The following is a 13951-nucleotide window of genomic DNA, read 5'->3' as shown; positions in this document are numbered from 1 at the left end:
GCCCAGCTAAGACAAGTAGATTAGCAACTGGGTTAATTGGTTAGTGTCCCTAAATGTAGTTGTCAACCCTTTTGTATTTCATATGTCTTTTCTCATTTCGTTTTTCTTATAATTACTTGTAATTATATTTTACATAAACTGTCAGTGAATGGCAGATTGAAAATAAAATGGGTCCTTCACCACAGATAGTTCCAGAAGTACTGCTGTAGTTTACCTCAAAAGGAAATATTGTAAAATTATTTTGCTTAAACTACAATGTTATAATAAAATGAAAGATAGATTTAAAATATGTAGTTATAAATCCATCATGCTGCTCTTGAACTTTAAAGTAAAAAAAAAATCATTTATCCTGGTCATTTTCTTTACAAAATTTAAGTGTTAATGCCTATACCATAGTATGGATATAAAGATTAAATTAGATGACATAAATTAAAGTAGTGCAGTCTTTAGCAGAACATATATGGTCTTTATGATCTGGCCCCTGGCTATCTTCACATCCTCATCTCCTGCCCTTACTCCATATGCATGTGAACTAAAACTATAGTCACCTAGAAACAGATTTTAGTTGTTTACTCTGTGCTTTCTTTTAAAAATATTTTAAATAACAACATAAAAGTGTTCAAAGTTCACCAAACTTAAGAGAAATACAGTCATTTTTCTGATTCAAGTAACCATAAAGTAAAAATATCAATTGTGCAGAAGAAGAAAGATTTTACCTGACAGTTAACACCAGAAAGCAATTTCTTCCATTATAACCTACGCAGAAAATACTGTAGTGTGATTGTTAGATGTTTTGTGATGTATCAAATGCGGAGATTTAAATAAATGGCTACAAATTCTTTGGCACCCCTGTTATGAAGAGATGGGGTTTAAGACCCTATTCCTTCCACTGGGACTGTGTCAATCAATGGAATATGAAGAAAGTGTCATTCTGTGACATTTGAGGCTAATTCGGTAAAGAGTAGGCAGCTTCCATCCAGTTCTTTGGAAAGCTTGTTCTTAGGCCTTTTCCTCTGAGGGCACTCCCTCTAGGAACCAGCCTCTACTGAGGGAAGCCCAGGAAACCTAGACAATTCATGTACAGTCATTCTCAGTATTTGCAAGAGGATTGGGCTCCAGAAGCCCCTGTGGAGCCCCAAATCCTTGGATGTTCAAGTCCCTTATGTAAAATGGGTGGTAAAGTGGCCCTCTGTGTCCCCAGGTTCCATCCACATCTATGGATCAACCAACCAGGTAGATGTAGATATGGAAGGCCAACTGTGTAGGTGCTCTGGCTTTAAAACCACCTCAGCTTTGGTGGTACACATGTGCGTGAAGGAGCCTCTGGGTGACTCCAACTCCCAGCTATTTAAGGCACCCCCAGCAGTTCCAATCTTCCCAGGTGAGTACCCAGTTTCATGAAGCTGAGTCAAGCCCTCCCTGCTATTCTTTGTTCAAATTCCTGGCTTACATCATTAATAAGCATAAAATGGTTGCTGCTTTATGTCTCCAGGTTTGGAGTGAGTTGTTTTGCAGCAATAGAAAACTCCAACAGGAAATGATATTTTCACAACAGCCTGACGCTTAGAGATGGTGATCATTTTTTTTCTCTTATTAAACCTTTCAGTAGACTTTATTTCTCCTTGGTGAAACAAAGCATAATCAACATAGATGAAAGTTGTTGAATGCAGAGACGCTACATCTTGAAGAAAAGATTCTTTTCAATGACTCCAAGCCATTACATATACTATCTTTCTGCCTGGACTGCCCACAACTCCACCTCCACCTTCACCTTCAAGCAGCCGATATTTCAAGGTCCACTTTAGATGTTTCTTCTGTGTTGCCCCTTGAAAATTCAACCCTACTCCAGGCAAAATTAGTGGTTCTTTCCCCTCTGCTTCCAGAGCACTCTGTATTGTAACACTCATAATGTTATAATAGAGTTTATACATCTACCCTCCCCCATCTCCAACTATTCTGAGGACTCCTCGAGGGTGAGGATAATACTTAACACTTTTCTTCTTTGGCTTACCTGTTTTATCAGGTTATCTGGTATATAACCAGTACTTTAAAAATGCATGTTGTATTGATTGATCATGAAATATATAAGGTTCCATAGGTTCCCTAAGGTTTTGATTCCTGGATTATACACAAGCCAACAATGTTCTATACTGTCACACAAGGAATTATAAACCTTAATAAAAAGACCGGTAAACACAGATTTACCATACAGAATGCCTATTCAGTTAACCGTTCTTTGCCATAATGGCTCTTGAAAAAGTGACACTTTCCAAACAACCCTTTTTTTTTCTTTTTTTGATACAGTGACCTGTATTTCCCAAAGCACATAAAGCAACTGAGCATAAAAATGATATTTCGACCTTGTAGTCTTTGGAAAAAGCATTTTTTTTTAAAGTCTTTATTGAATTTGTTACAATATTGCTTCAGTTTTATGTTTTGGTTTTTTGGCCGCAAGGCATGTGGGGTCTTAGCTCCCTGACCAGGGATCAAACCCGCACCTCCTGCATTTGAAGGCAAAGTGTTAACCACTGGACCACCAGAGAAGTCCCAGCCAGGAAAAACATTCTTTTTTATATGACTCAGTTATTAGTCATCAAATATCAGATGAAACAAATTTGAACTGTGCACCATGTTTGAATAAACTAAAAGTCTTTTGTTTTGCTTAAGTGTGCTTAGTCAGAAAGACAAAGAGGTAACATTTTTGGTGACTTTTCACTCTATGTACTAAATAAACTTTATTGTCTTTCCGAGTGCTCTAATCTATAGATATTATTTTGACTAAAGATATCTTTCTATGCTATAACTTTAAATTTTAAGTGCACTTTGAGTGCAAAATAAGCACGATCCTTCAAATTGTTAAAAACATTAATACAGAAAGTTGTTCAGAGGGAAGAATGTATCTCACAAAGAACAGCTACTTTCAACACTCCTCCACTAATACCCTCCATCACGTCTTTTCCTGCTTTGGTGAGTACAGTAAACTTCACGTCATTAATTTTTATGCACAAACTACTTTATTTATTTTAAATTCCATGTTTCTTACTTACATAATGTCATAACAATTGAACAGTATTTTGATTGTTCAATTAAAATATTTTTCTTTCTATAAACATTTTTGGGGTATCCTGGGTTGGAATGAAATTCGTCATAATTTTTCCATTAAAATTAATGAAGAAGCTTTCCCATACAATAACTTTTCACTTAGCAGCAGGGTTTTTAGAAAAAAATTAAGGTTGTTAATCAAGGGACAAGTCCGTTATGGAAGCTTGGCTAACAAATTCTGAGATTATTCTCACTAATGTATGGAGGAGAAAAAGGTAGAACAGGCAGACCCATTAGGAGACTTCTTCAATTGCCCAGAGAAGAAATCATAATTTCTTGGATGAAGGTGGCAGCAGTGTGAGTGGTAATGATCAGATTCTGGATATATTTTAAAGATGGCCCCATCAAGTTTTGCTGTTGAACTAGATATGTAGTGTGTGAGAAAATGAAGAGTCAAAAATAACTTCAAATTCAGAGATATCTAAAGCTTAGCTCATGCCACATAAAGGATAAACTTGAATTAGAACTAGGATCAAGGTGTTTTTTGATATCCATTCTGGAGCTCTGTCCACCCTCTCCTGCTACCTAAAAGGAGAGCAACTTGTATTTGATGTCTCCATAGGTGCTTCAGGACAAAAGAGCAGGAAGCCTTTTTAGTTACTGTTAAAAGAAGGTCTTTTTCAGGAATTTTTGCATGAAGAACTTCAAATATCTATTCTGGAACATTGAGGACCTGCAGCTGCTTTGAGGATTTGCTCCAAAGCATTCTAAATCCTTAATTATTGAGGTCAGAGGGAGAAAGAGCATTATTTTTATGTTCTTGCAGATTTGGGGGTTGACTCAAAATAACTCCTCATGGAAAGAGCATTCAACTAGGAAGCACACCAGTTTTTAGTTTTCAGCAGTACCACCAATTGGCTAAGTCACGAACTCTCTGAGATCCAGATTCCTCGTCTCTAAAGTAAGGAGCTGTGATGAGTAGAATTTTTCAACTAGTTGATGTAAATCTTGTAGAGCATGCAAAGCCCTCCCCGAGAGCTGTCTTTCTTTACAGTTTCTGGGCTTACAAAAGTGCCTCAGACACTTGTCTTTCTGGTAATCTCAAAGTTCTGAGGACAGAAATGGTAATTCCTGTTGCTCATAAAACTGGAGAAACCTTTGAATCAGTGATTCTCAAAGTTCCTCTAGTTCTCAAACTTTGATTTGATATTGTTAATCACTGTGTTTGTCTTAAAACACTTTCTGAAGTAGATAAAGTGTTGATTATAATTTTGTAAAATGGATTTTGAAATAGGAAAACTAGTATTTTTGAACTTATATTTTGTGTCAGGCAGTAGAATAGATACTTTAAGTATATAATTCTATCCTTACAATAAATAGGTTGTATTATTTCCTGTTTATTAGGCAAGGACACTGAAATTTAAGGAGGCCAAGTCACTTGTCCAAGGCCACACAGTGGTGGAGTTGGGGTTCAACCCCAGGGTTGTCTGGCTCCAAAAACTTCTATTACACCAAGCTTATCAGTAATGATAGCAGTTTTCATCATCATCATTATTACAAAACACTATCAGAAAAGAAAAGGAAAGTAATTTGCAATTATATATTTTTATTACTCACAGAGTACCTTCATACAATTGGTAGGTGATAGGACATGTGGACCTTGAGTTAACTCCTAGGAGATAGGCATGAAATCTGGTCTGTTCATTCCTCCAAGGCTTTGCCAGTTGTTCTTAAAGCCACACTCAATTTTGGCCACAGCAGTTGGGCAATGGTCCCTTTCTAAAAGCCAGATGCCTGATGTGTGAGAGTTTCCAATGTGAAGCAATTGATTGGGTGGGGAAACTTAATTTTATTGCAACTTACAAGACTAAAAGAAAAATTACATTGTATAAAATTGTATTTTATACAATTACATTGTATAAAATTGTATATACAATTACATTGTATAAATTATTTTACAATGTAAAAAATACATTGTATTTTTTAAAAACTGTAGACAGAAATTTCCTATTTGTTTTTTTTTCCTTTTTGTTCTTTTTTTGGCTAAGAATTGTTAATTATCTACTTGTTAAAAAAAGGTAAAGAAAAAATTCCAAAACTTGAATGAAATATTAATTTAAAAGTGGAAAGTGATTTTGTTTTTAGAATTCAGTGAGAGTTGACTGCATATGGGCATGAAGGAGACAACAGTCAGCTAAGATCCCATTAAGACATAAAATTAAAAGCCAGAAAATTTGCTTTTGAAAACAGTTTTAGGGAAAAAAAGGGCAATGAAAAATGAGCCAAAACAAGGTAAAAATGAAGCAAATGGGCAATAAAGAGAGGAGAATTTGTAGTAAAAATAAGTGTAGAATTATTTGTTTGGGTAGGGAGATTGGGGCCATTTCAAAGTACAACAATGAGAGAATTTTCCCACTGTTTAGAAATAAAGGGAAAAAAAGATATTACTAATGGGTAAAATGGCACAAAGCCGAAAAGATTTTTATCTACATTTGACTAAGAATGGAAGTCATATTAATTTTATATTATAATTTGCTGCATAATGATAGTTATGTTGGCTGTACAGAGACCCAGCCCATAAAGTCTAGCAATATTATATTTGAAAATTAGTATAACCTGATTGAAAAGTATTTGAGAGGTAAGCTAATCACTGTTCTGGGCTAGAAAGAGCTATTATATCATAAATAGTGGTTAATTATTCTTTATTTCACCTGGAGAAAGAAAAGAATAACTAACCTTCAATGGTGGCAGCGGGCTCTGAGTTTGGATGAGAATGGGGAAATAAGTGCAACTCAGAAACATTCATTACGGCAGGTATGAAAATCTTCCTCCTTGGAGAACAAGCTAGACATTCATATGGAATGGTTTAGGGGAGAGCAATAGAGACCCTGTCAGGACTTTCAGTCACAGTGCTATGGCAGACCGTCCAGAGGACTTGGTCATATATGCTATTCCTCTTTAATTCCTCATTCCTTCACTGTACCTTTTTATTTGCTTTGCCCAAGTCAGTTGTTTTTTGGATCAAAGACTTACTTCCAGTCCTCCTTTCCAATTCAGTGTTTGATTTTTCTTTTGTTCCCACCTTATGTTAACTCTTACTGGGGAAAAGGAGAGGGGGGAACAGAAACTGCATCCTGGCATCAAGAATGTTCATCCAGGCTAAGTGCAACATAGGGAAGAGAAATGCTTCCCACAAGCTGGGAAATTTCCAGCTCACCAAAGCAGATGTTCGATGTGCCTTTGCTCACCAATGAAATGTTATTTATTGCTTACTAAGAAATTAAGCTGGAACTAAATTATTTGGAACGTGTTTCAACTTAAAAAGATATTGAGGGGATTCATTACTTTGAGACTTGAAAAAAACTGAATGTTGAAGTTTTTCCAATGACTTTAGTGAAGAAAGGATGAACCTAATCTGTTGTGGAAAGAGATGTTCGACAAGAAGCAGATTTCCAGCTTTCTAAGGGCTATAAAAGTCTTTTGAGATGGAATGTAAACCAGACCCCACCCTTTCAATTATGCAGTTTTGCAAGAAGAATGCAATACTCTGGTCACCAAACTAACACCAACACTTCTGGCTTTTAGTTACTAGTTAGGCAAGATGATTTAGAATGTTAACCATCTCTTTTATTACTTGGCAGCTTCAGGGTATCCGATTTAAGCCATGAATAATCCCCTTTGAAAACAAAACATCTCCTCCAGTGGGATAATTAGACTATTACTAAGGACAAACTATCCAACATCAAAAGCCTAGACCCTAAGAAGTCACGCAACAGGCAGTCTTCTCCCCAAATTAAAAGCATGCTTAGCATTAGAGGTCACTGCAATAAATAAAGGGATGTAAAATAATTACTTACAAGTTTCAGTCAAAGAATTACAGCACGAGCTATAATAAAAAGTGACTGGCTTCTGAAAAACGAATATGCTAATTATATTCAGTGTTTGAATCGGTACTTGGAAGCCTGTCCCCCATTCTCTGATTGAGTCATTAATCATTCCTGTGAGACCACTATTATTCCAAGGGATCCTCAGCAACAGAAGCAAGGATATTGCTGCTAACAGTATTAGAAATGGGAGTGGGGGGAGTCAATGGAAGACCCAGATGGTAATAATTACATTAAGACTACCACCCGAATTATAAGACTATTTTCTCTCAAGGTCTAGATGTGTAATTGTTTTTGTGCACAAAGCTCATAACCAAGTGACCTATTATTAATCACAACACCAAGTCCACATCCACTTTATTCATCAGTTGAATGATGATAAAATAATTGGCTCAGCTCATGGCATTTTTTTAAGTCGGCTGCTAAGTTATCTACAATGCTCCATTCTTTTAAAAATTACTAATGAATGATCAGAGCGTGATAATTTTTAATTATTTCCAAGCTCACCCTACTCAAGGAGTCTTTTATAGCATCAACACTAAATTATTTGTGACAATGGAAGACGGTCACTTAGTAAATATTTTAGGTTTCCTGAGGATTTTATTTAAACTACTATTTGCATCCAACCATTTTGGGGATCTGATAGCGCTTGAATGCTTACTGAATTTCTTCTCTCTTTTCCTTTTATCTACTGAAGGAGTTGCTAAATTATAGTGAAATCCTCAAAAGGAAGGTATTTGAAGAGAGGAGTAATTATAGAAGGCTCTGGTCAAGAAAACACTGATTGCAATACTTCCTAAAAAGCTCTTCAGGCAAAATTATAGACACAGAGAACTGAACAGTGATTGCCAGGGAGGAGGGGGTGGGGATGGCTATAAAAGGGCAGTGGGAGGGATCCAGTGGTGATAGAATGTTCTGTATCTTGACAGTATCAATGCCATCCTTCTGTTGTGATATTACACGCGAGTTTTGCATGATGTTGCCATGCGGGGAAACTGGGTAGCTCTGTACGGTTTCTTAGAACCACATGTGAATTTACAGTTATCTCAAAATAAAACTTTTAATTTAAAAAAAAGCTATTCAACTGAAAATTGCTCTTATAAATCAATTGTTATCCATAATGTTGTTATGAAACCTAAAACTGAGTCAACTATTTGAAAAGTAATAGAATTAAAATGTATTCCTCATTCAGTGGAATGTATTTGCTCTACCAAACTTTGTCATATTAAGGCCCAGAAGTTTTATGAACAAGACTTATCGGGCAGCTACACCCAACTCCACCCAACTCCACTTGTACCCTCTTTGCTTCAGTTCACTTATCTATAAAATAGAAATAACAATAGTGCATTTCTTACAGGTCTTTTTTTGAGCATTAGAAGAGATAAATCAAACGCTTAAAATAAAACCTGGAATGTAGTAAGCAGCAAATAAATGTTAGATGTTCTTGGTGGTTATGCAAAATTTAAGAGTAGAGATTATCTGATGTGTGTATTGACCTCAGTTTTTGTGCCACCCCAGATCAGTTCAGCCTTGCCAACTGCCTGGTGAGAGTGACTCTGGAGATGGCTCATCCCATCCCCCTTAGTCATAAAGTTTCTGCCACCCACTGAGAAACTCCTAACACTCAGCTGTCCCCAGGAGCTGCCCAGAACCACTCAATAACACAAGGCCAAGGTTCAGAGGTGATAATATTCCTCAGGCTGACCAGTGAGACATATGAGACTGGAAATAACCAGCAGATAAATGGTTTACCCCTTCTTCTCCTATAATGGACTGTTCTGAGGTACAATATATGGCCTCTCAGTTGCCCCATCAGACAAAAGCAGCCAGCTGTGCCTTTCGTGACACTCTGGTCACCCTGGTAACAGATTCTCTCTCTCTCTCTCTCTCTCACACACACACACACACACACACACACACTGTCCTCAACTACATCCAGAAACTCACTGCAGTGGTTCGCTGTCTCATTTCTCCAGAGTCTTGCCTTTTGGAGGCCATTATGGACTTCTCTGAAGACCTACTCTCAGCCGGTGATTGGCAAAGAAGTTGTCACTGTGTAAATAGGGTTATCATGTGAAGATGAGAAGTTAATTTGATTTCATTTTCTGTTCAACATAGACACAGATAAGAGTCATTGCTCTGGAAATTTCCACACTCTTCATGAATTTTACTTTTAAAATCATTCTTGTTTTCTTATTTTTACTTGTTTAAGTGTAGTCCCAAATGCAATTTTATGCAGTATTAATTTTACTACTAAGCAGTTGATAGTTGAACATTTGTTAAATAGATGATAGTTTAAATATTTTTTCTCTTCCCCTCTAATTTAGTTACTCTATACTGATTTGGCATACTGTACAAAAACATTACAAATAAGATTTTGATTTTATGGTTTGTAAAGAAACACAAATGCCAGATACCAAGCAGTAAAATTCCTTTACTGAGTAAATGAGTGCAAATAGCATCCTTTGTAATACTAATTATCCCTCCTCCGCTGTGTTTAATGAAGATATAGCCTGTGTTCATTTTCTTTTCCTGAAAAAATATATTCAATATAAGCACAAATATAGGCAAAGGAAGTCCCCAGCTCACAAATTTTGCTCAGAAAATTTACTAATAAGGCTATTTGGAACTTGCATAGAAATGATGTTAGAAAATTATGATAAGATATTCACATAAGCTCAAAAATTGTACTTACTTTTATATGTGTCTAAAATATGTGTGTGTGTGTGCATGTGTGTGTGTGTTCACCATTTTTTTAAACCATACATTAACTACAAGTTAGAACACTCTTTCTGTGGGAGTTAAGTCCCTGTGCCAGGCTGGGGTGCCAGGAATCCTCTGTCCCAGGCCCAGGAAGCAGAATGCGAACACGCCCTCTGCAAGCTCGGCAGTAGAATAGAAAGTTTTGGGGTTTGAGAATTGGAGGGGTCTCTTCCGTAGTCCCCAAACTTGCTAACTCTCTGAGGCGGCATAATTGCTTAATACAAGGGTATCTCTCTCCAGGAGTCCTCTATAGGCATAGCTATTTCTTTCTTTTTACAAAACAAGAAAGCTATTCTACCAGAGGTTTTATATTCAAATCTAGAAGCAGCTACCTTAATCCCAGGGTAGGTGAAAAAATAGGCCAACAGGTCCCCGGCAGCTGTTCATTTGAATTTTTTATTAATTTGTACCCCGTTATTATTCTCAAAATGGTTTAAAGCATGTCATGGATTTGGATTCACTTCGACATAGCAGGATAATCTGTTTTTAAAATAAAGGAAAAAAATGGGCAAAAGAAAAATAGGATGAAAAGAGTTTAGTAGGACGAGGAATTATATCAGTGCAGATCATCTGATGTCACAAAGTCTCTTATGATTGTTGGAGTTGGGCCACTGTCTATAAACTTACTATCAGCCATCAGAAAAAAGAAATTTGATCAGTTACATGATCCACGGTCTTCACAATATTAAAAACAAAAAAAACCCAGACACTTAAGGCATACAACCAATCCTGATACTGAAACTAAAGAGGAATTTTTTGTTTGATATGTGTAGTGAGAACTTTGTGTAATATAACCCACATTCTTATTCTGTTGCAGGGAGTTTTGTAAGATTGTCTCTGCGATAGGCACATCTGTCAGAATTCAATATGATGCATTCTAAAATGTGTAATTCCAAGACTGACTTGACCAAGAGGGAGAGCTGTGAGTTTCTAGATGATGGGATGGGTGTTTTCTAAGATGTCCTCCACAAATATTATTTCTTTCAGCTGAGCCTTCATAGGTATTCACATTGCAAGTAGCCGGAAAACAGCTGTATTCCGTTGCCAGTTGAGTTTAGGCGTTAGCAGCTGAGCTGTGGGTAGGATTGACATTCTCCCCTAAAGACTGAGAAAACAAACAATAGAAGTCCCTGAGTGGAAAATCACAACTGAGGCACTTTATGGTGAGTTAAGGAATAAATAAGCAGAGCAAGGCTACGCTCAGAAAGTCATATTCGGACCATTCTAACAGAAACGAACCAACAAGAGGGCACACTGGACTCCATAAAGTATTACTGCAATACTTTTAGCCAGGAAATATGTAAAAGTCAAATACTCCTAAAAGTACACCTTAAAATTCCTATGTATAGACAGTGGGAGGTTATCTTTGACATTTTTTCCTGAATTTTAATGAAAATATTTATGAAATGTGCTGCCTATCTCCAGGTTATTCAACAGAATGCATAACACATATATTAAACTTTTAGGTTAATTTTTAGGAAACTTGTAAAGAAAACTTATAATAGTGAAATTGATCTCAAAGATTACTGAGATTCCTTTCCTTATTTCTATTCTAAACTTTAGAAATATATAGCTATAGATGCAAATGTAGATGATTTGGAACGTTGGGTGGAAGAGGTGCCAATCCTAGAAGAAGTCACGAAATATATAAACATTCCTGACATCAATTTTCTTATCAATTTACTTAACCTCTTTCTTGAAAAACAAAGGTTGGATCCAAATATCTGTGATACATTAAAGACGGCCAAAAATTCTTTGCTTTTCCTCCCACTGAGTGGTAGAATCTAACGATCCTTCCTTTGAATCTCAGCTAGCCTTAGCTATTTAGTTGATGAACAAAATGCAAGGGACATGAATCTTACAGCCTCTGCCTTGGTATTTTGTAGTACTTGCTTTTAAAGCCCTGGGCTCCCTGTCAGTCCAACTACCCTGGGACCACCCTGCTGTGAGGAAGACCAAGGAGACCATGTGGAGAGATGAAGTGATGCTGGCCAATCCCCTGCTGTTCCAGCCAACTCAGCGCAGGAACCAAGTATGTGAATGAAGTTCTTGTGGACCCTCCAGACAAGACTCACTCCCTCTGGCCCCAGCTGATACTATGTAGAAAAAAAGGACTACCCAGCTGAACCCTGCCTGGATTCCTAGCTCACAAAAATCACATGATATAATAAAATGGTTCACTGTCTGGCTTACTTCACTTAGTGTGATAATCTCTATGTACACCCACGTTGCTGCAAATGGCATTATTTCATTCTTTTTATGGCTGAGTAATATTCCATTGTATATATGTACCACATCTTCTTTATCCATTCATCCGTTGATGGGCATTTATGTTGCTTCCATGTCTTGGCTATTGCAGATAGTGCTGCAGTGAACATCGAGGTGCATGTATCTTCTCCAGTTAGAGTTTTCTCCAGATATATGCCCACATCTTTATTCCCGCCCTGCAACTAGATTCATCAGTACCATTTTTTCTTTTCTTTTTTTTTTTAGATTCCATGTATATGCGTTAGCATACAGTATTTGTTTTTCTCTTTCTGACTTACTTCACTCTGTATGACAGACTCTAGGTCCATCCACCTCACTACAAATAGCTCAATTTCATTTCTTTTTATGGCTGAGTAATATTCCATTGTATATATGTACCACATCTTCTTTATCCATTCATCTGCTGATGGACACTTAGGTTGTTTCCATGTCCTGGCTATTGTAAATAGAGCTGCAATGAACATTTTGGTGCATGACTCTTTTTGAATTATGGTTTTCTCAGGGTATATACCCAGTATTGGGATTGCTGGGTCATATGGTAGTTCTATTTTTAACTTTTTAAGGAACCTCCATACTGTTCTCTATAGTGGCTGTACCAATTTACATTTCCACCAATAGTGTAGGAGGGTTCCTTCTTCTTCACACCCTGTCTAGTATTTATTATTTTTAGACTTTGATTATGGCCATTCTGACTGGTGTGAGGTGATATTGTACCTTTGATTTGCATTTCTCTAATAATTAGTGTTGTTGAGCATCTCTTCATGTGCCTTTTGGCCATCTGGTTGTCTTCTTTGGAGAAATGTCTATTTAGGTCTTCTGTCCATTTTTTGATTGGGTTTTTTGTTCTTTGATATTGAGCTATATAAGCTGTTTGTATATTTTGGAGATTAATCCCTTGTCAGTTGTATCACTTGCAAATATTTTCTCCCATTCTGTAAGTTGTCTTTTTGTTTTCTTTATGGTTTCCTTTGCTGTGCAAAAGCTTTTAAGTGTATCATATGATATAACTTATATATGGAATCTAAAAAACATGGTACAAATGAACTTATTTACAAAACAGAAATAGATTCACAGACATAGTAAGCAAACTTATGGTTACCAAAGGGGAAAGGGGGTGGGGGGAGGGATAATTTAGGAGGTTGGGATTAACACATATACACACTACTATATATAAAATAGATAACCAACAAAGAGTATAGCACAGGGAACTAAACTATACTTAATATTTTGTAATAAACTATAAGTGAAAATAATCTGAAAAGGAGTATATATATATTTTTATATATATATATATAATTAAATTGCTGTGCTGTACACCTGAAACTAACATGATATTGTAAATCAACTATACTTCAATTAAAAAATGAAATGAAAAATAATTTTAATTTTTTTTTAATTTAAAAATACTAAAAAATATAATGGCTCATATTTTAAGCCACTAATTTTGCGGCTAATAACAAAAGATAATTGGAACATCTGAATCACATGGTACATTGTACAGCATGACTGCTTCCCATATTTCATGAATCAGTTTATTCATTTGCACAATAAAAACTTCTTCAGCACTAGTGTTATGCCAGGAAGCTGGCTAGAGATAGGGATGCAAAATTGAGCCTGACATGATTCTCATCCTCAGGTAGCTTTCTCTCTGGTGGGGCAAACAAACAACTAAGTTAATAGTTAGGGTTTAATGATATAAGCAGGGCCATACTCCAGGGGTATATTTGCATTGCAGCCTCTGCGAATGATGCCCACTGGAGCTGAACACACACAGCTATTCAAAAGACTACAGTGTGAATGTTTCCCTGACGCTGGGTAGCATGGTGGCTCCGGGGATAAGCATTAGGCTAGAAGTATGCACAGAGTACTAGAGTAGCACAGAAAAGAGAAGGAAAATGATGGATTTACCTGGAGATTTTTAATTTTCACTATTAACACATAGGGAATTAATGAGCCTTGTGATATGTTATTGATTTAGATAATGTAGTTTAGGA

Source organism: Orcinus orca, chromosome 11 (genome assembly GCF_937001465.1).
Source record: "Orcinus orca chromosome 11, mOrcOrc1.1, whole genome shotgun sequence".
Classification (NCBI taxonomy): domain Eukaryota; kingdom Metazoa; phylum Chordata; class Mammalia; order Artiodactyla; family Delphinidae; genus Orcinus; species Orcinus orca.
The sequence above is the reverse complement of the archived record's forward strand: the minus strand, read 5'-3'. Positions refer to the sequence as shown.